Source organism: Pholis gunnellus (genome assembly GCF_910591455.1).
Source record: "Pholis gunnellus genome assembly, chromosome: 11".
Lineage (NCBI taxonomy): Eukaryota > Metazoa > Chordata > Actinopteri > Perciformes > Pholidae > Pholis > Pholis gunnellus.
The window spans coordinates 20,139,986-20,146,267 of NC_136538.1; positions in this window are offsets into that span (position 1 = coordinate 20,139,986).

Consider the following 6,282-nt stretch of genomic DNA (forward strand, 5'->3'; position numbering starts at 1 on the left):
TCGAAGAATTGGGATGTACACACACTCCTAACACACTGTATGTGCGCGCGTGTATATGTCTGTGTGTGCATGTGTGTATGTGTGTGTGTGTCTAAGTTGACTGATATTACAGGTGAGGAACCAAAAGTGTTGGATCATTATATATCATTTTATAAAGTTTATTCAGCATCTTATTTTCTTATTGAGGATATTGGATCGTGGGAACTGAACCGTCTCCATTGCAACTGAGCAAACTCGCTCTACTGAGGAAGGCTGTGAGATGCGGTTGAATGCTCCAGAAAAAGCCGGTCCTGTAAGTGAGTGAACTCTCAAATTATTTAGCGTCGTTTTGCTTTGTGTTGCTACTGTTTTTACGAGCATATTGAGTACACATGCATTCATATTCAAGGTGGTAACAGATACCTACAGGATCGGTTCAAAATCAGTCTCGTTCCCAGATGAACATTGAAACATTTATCATGCTGTAATCACACCTGAAGAGATGCCTTCACTGTACGTGATGGTGGACAAAACCCACAGTCCTCTCTCTGAGCAAAAATACATTACAGAGCTTGTGAAATTATTTAATATGAAGCACATCTGTTTTGTCACTCGGAGGAGCTACTGAAAAGAGAAAAAGCTGAAACACATCCTCTGTAATGCTGGAGGAGGAATAGACTGTACTGTACTTTATGTACTGCCTCCAGGAAATAGCCACAGCCCTGCAAGCTGAGTTTGACACTGACACCAGCTGTGGCATCATCCCGCCTACTCGGCTTTTATATGTGACCAAACTAACTGTCAGCTGTTTGAATGGAAGCTTTACAGTATTCACATAAACTTATAAATGATTTAGGGTTTGGACTATGTAAAAATGTTATCCTTTGTGTAACAGTTCAGCCAGTTTGTATAAAATTAAACTGGTTTAAGCTCGTACAACGGACGAGACAGCCAAAACTGGAAATAGACCCAACGCTAATGCACTCCATTACTGTGTGACGAGGTTTGGTTTGCTTTAGGCAGTGCAGGTTACGACTGACCGCTGGTTTTACCGAAGCTGTACGGGCTCACCGCTGAGATCTGCTAACGTTTGACGTTAACAGTTGGCCTTCCTGTTAGTAGTGTTAAATGATAATAGCTGAACCTCAGGATAAGATTACATTCATTGTTTTTGCACAGTACAAGTAGTAACACGTTTAAACGAATATTGCAGCTACATGAGTTGACTTCACTCTTAAAGTTTTGTTTTACAGTCACGTAAATGTTTTCCAATCAAACCGAATTTGTCCAGGAAAGTTTTGATATCACAGTAACCTTCTGCCCACGTCTCTCCTGTACACTCACATCTACCCAGGGGCAGAATGTGAATACATTGATTCCAGTAATGTCTCTAAGTATGAATTTGAGGTATTTGAGGTTTCCATTTCATATAACTTCTCATGCAAATAATCCTGGTTTCAGTTTCTGTAATGTGACAAATTGCTGCTTTTTCTCTGTCTTGAATGACAATAAATGAATTATTATGAGGTTTGGACTGTTTTTTTGGCCAAAACAAGACATTTGAAGGCGTCACTTTGACTTTTGTTTAATTGTACCTGTAATGTAGAATAAATGGATGGATCGAGATAACAACCAGCAGATTAATCGATAATGAAAATAATAACTGGTTGCCGCCCAATGTGAAATAGAGTATATTTACTTTACATTAAACTAATTATACTTTTATACTTAAGTAGCATTTTCAGTGCAGGACTTTAACTTGTAATGGAGTATTTATTACAGTGTGGTATTAGTAGTTTTACTTCCATCACTACTATCTATCTTTACTGTGGTCATCTCTCTGTGTGTTGCTTTAATCTTCCTTCATCTGACAATGAGGACTGACTTGACACATCTGCTGTAACAGCTAGGACTCTATTTGAACACGGTATATGTGTGGGAGGGGGGGGGGGGTCATATGGTCAGTGTTTATGAGTGTGTGGGGGAGGTGGTTGTTTGTGTGTATAGTAAATATTTGTACAGGAGCAATCATCTTGGCTTCATGTCAGAGTCCCCAGCTGTCGGCACTACACTGGCCCCTGGCAGGGAGGGAGGGAGAGAGAGAGAGAGAGAGAGAGAGAGAGAGAGAGAGTGACAGCCACACAAACCTCAGCCTCTGGTGTCTCTGTGGTGTGCTGAGGCAGTGGGTGCTGCCATGATGACCAGTACAACAGAACTTAGCAATCAGCTTCCACACAAACACATCACACTTACTGGACTGAGTTTCCTGCACCATTTAATCTTTAGTTTAATGAGTGGCCGACTTTTTTAAACTGACTTTATTTCTGTGTGCATTCAGGCTGGTTTTCATGAGCTCGGCTCAAAGCAGCAGCAGGTTCAGGGTCCCCTGGTGTCCATAAGGTTTATCCGTCCCGTCACACCCTCACACGCCTCCTCATTAACATAACAATTGAACAGCTAAAGTATGAAATGCTGATTGGAAAGTGGCAAATACAGAAGGAAGGAAGGACATTTTAAACAACAAAAAGATAGCTTTCTTTAATTATTCATCTCCACGGCACATCTTTGTTTTTACGGCGCTCCAGGGAGGAAAGATATTAGAGGTAGAAAACATAAAGACAGCTACAGTAGCCCAGAAGGATTGACTTCTTTTTATATTTCATATCGACATAAATGTAAAGTAAAAAAGAATTCTACAACCTTTTTTTCCGGGACTCCATAAAGTAAAAGTTTTTGCATTTAAGCCATTTCAGGATTTTATATCAACAATTTCAATATCCAAATTCCTTTTGCAGTTTTAACATCTTTCATGATTATCATGAATACTAAAATATAATACTAGTTTATTTTCCAGACATGAGAAACTCTCATATCTCTAATGTAAATATGACGCTAGAACCAGCAGCCAGTTAGCTTAGCTTAGCTTAGCTCAGACACTAAACAAAGACAAACAGCTCTATCAAAAGGTTTGTGTGTGTTTGTGCGCGTGTGTGCGTGCATGCTTTTGTGTGGGTGCACGTGCGTGTGTGTATGTACGTGTGTGTATGTGTGTATATGCATGTGCGCATCTATGCATCTATTTGAGTAACATTACATCCTCTCTGTGTATTTTTCATGTTTCAGCTGTTCCTTTGATAGATCCGCCCTGATGATGTACAAGACTGTATGCAGGGATGCAGGTTGGCTGTGTGTGTGTGTGTGTGTGTGTGTGTGTGTGTGTGTGTGTGTGTGTGTGTGTGTGTGTGTGTGTGTGTGTGTGTGTGTGTGTGTGTGTGTGTGTGTGTGTGTGTGTGTGTGTGTGCGTGTGTGTTGAGGCGTGCTGTATGTACTTGATGTTCTGGTACGTTCTGACCTCCTGGCTCTTGTTTGGAATCGGCGTCCTTCAGGATTCAAACTGACGAGCCGTCTGTTATGTTCTCTGAGTCTCTGAGTCTCTAACTGAGCTGCTGTGCGTACTGTACATCAACTATTTACTACACACAATATATATATATATGCACATGGTGCAGGTTCTTGGTTGTACTACACAAAACCTCATTTTCAAATCAAAGCAAATATTTGACAACAATGAACAAAAATGATATGTTGCCATCAGCGTCTGCCAATTTTTTATATCAACATAGAATAGATTTATATACATCATTTGTCATATATTGATAGAAAACATGTTATTTTTATGGCAATGACATGTATCAAAGAAGTATTGATGTGTTGAGAGACCGTTTGTTTAATTTGACTGCATCCTACCAAACCTTCACTGACTGTATTTACCTGCTAACATTACACAGACACATTAGTTGATGTTTAGCCATGTTAGCATGCTAATATCTTCATTTCAAACTATTGTATTAACTGAAGTTTTGTACAAACATCAGTCTGTTGGTCCACCGTTTGGTTCAGACTCAGATATCTCAGTAACCTTCAGATGAATTGTCATGACGGACATTCATGTTCCTCAGAGGATGAATCCTACTGACTTTTGTGATCCCTGTATTTTCTCTAGCTCCACCACGAGGTTGACGTTCGTAGATCAGATTGAAATAACTATTGGATGGATTGTCTTGGAATTTGCCACTTTTCCTCTTGTGCCACCATGAGGTTCACATTTGAATTTTTTTATTAATAATGTATCTACGCAATTGTTGGAAGGACTGCTGTGAAAGGTACATTCATGGTCATAAATCAGAGCATGCATGTCTGCGGTGGAGAACATGACAGAGTCTAATCATTGCAGTACATTATGTTTGTTACGTAACTTGCGTACGCATTATAACCCAAACCATGATCTTTTCCAAACCTAACCAAGTAGTTTTGTTGCGCAAGTAAACCTTAAAACAAAGTAAACCTATGTTGGAATTTTATTTTGAAAAGAGACTGTATGTAAAGAGCGGGAACTGTGCACTTCCTGCGACCAGTTTATTTTGAGAAGACACTATGCGCTGCGCTAAACTAGAGCTATTTGTCTTTTCAAGATAAATTACAGAAGTGTTTGTGTCTACAGGTTATGCAGAAGTCAAGGTTAAAGCCGCCACAACGGAGTCAGAACAAACCATGACTCAGCCTCATTAGAACATGACTCAGCTCTGCTCGAAGCATCATTGATATTTCAGCTGCTGTCTACTATGACTGAAACCTGCATGTCTTTATTTCGTCTTCAAACTTGTAAGATTAACATTCGATTTTGTTTTGGCAAATGTGAAATCAATCAATCATCATCAACAACAAAGGGTTGTGTGCTCGACTGACTCTTGATTGGTCAGCTTCATATCTACAGTCGAGACAAACGAGAGTGGTATCCATTCTCATCAAGGAAGCATTGATAAATGGACTTGCATTACATCGCACCTTTCTAGTCTGAAAGCGCTCTACGCTACAGGTCAACATTCACCCATTCACAGTGAGTGACATTCATACACTGATGACAGAGGCTGTCTAATCTAAATGCTCAGTCACACACACTGACATAGTGAAGGCACAATCTGGGGTTCAGTATCTTGCCCGAAGCGAAGCTGGGGAACAAAGTAAGCATATCTCCCAACATGTGAAACTTTTGCTTTAAGACTGCTTTTGTAGGAGAGCCCAGTCTACAGGAAGCCTTTACTTTAATGTATGGCCAGCAATTACCAAGCACACACCCACTTCCTTCATGAGTGTAAAATTGGAAATTTGTGGCTAAATGTGTGTAAATTATGTTTGAGATCTTGCAATAAGCTTCTTACATTATTTGCCGTTGCCACAATGGATCACTAAACCTGCAGATTCTCAAAGCTGATTATAAATATGAATGGAAACACAGCTTTTAACCCAGCGACGTGATACGAATATGTATTTTATTACTAATATAATTTGGAATAATGAGCTTGAAAAACTGGACTGTGTGACTGTGTTTTGGGGATGTGAGTGCAGATGGAAGCAGTGTAGAAGCATAACATGTGAGCTGCGTGTTGAATTTACAGTCCCTGTAGCTCCTGGTGTTTGTTTTGACACTCACACAGATTAGACCACTCTTACATTACTGTGTGTGTGTGTGTTGGGGGGGTGGGGGTGTTCGAGCATGTGTGTGTTTGCCCTAATTGTTGAATGTTCTCTGTGTGTGTGTGTGTGTGTGTGTGTGTGTGTGTGTGTGTGTGTGTGTGTTTTGGAGATTAAAGCGTGTTCTGTGGTATTAAAGGGCTTAAAGAGGGATGTGATGGACCGAGTATTTTCCTAGATGGTCTGCACACACACATACATACACACACACACACACACACACACACACACACACACACGTCTTTGCCTTCATTTCCTCTCATATTTACACACACTAACACATTCACAGTGTTGGTCATTCGCACACTCCTCACTGATACAAATAAATACATTCTCTACCTGAACCATGAGACAGAAAGGTTCCAGCAAAGATCCCTGACTGCACCAGGCCACCAGGCCACAAACTAAAACTATTTCACTATTAAACAATTAATTAATAGAAACTTCTTCATTTTTTGAATGTCTAAAAAAATAAAAAAATGTTCCAGTAATGTAATTAAGAAAAAACGTTTTCAGTATCCAGAATAACTTCACTCAAAAGGTCTAATACCCAGAAATATAGTCTTCAAAGCGTGTCTAGCACACACACATATATAAACACGTACACACACACACAGGTCCTTTCTGTTACCCTGTTGTTGTTTTTTTACATGTATTGGTAAAAACTGAAACCACATTTTTGAAAATCCATAAATTCTCATTCATACCCCCCCCCCCCCCCCCCCCCCCCCCCCCCCCTGTAAAACGTTACTGTAAATGCAGTATTTGCAG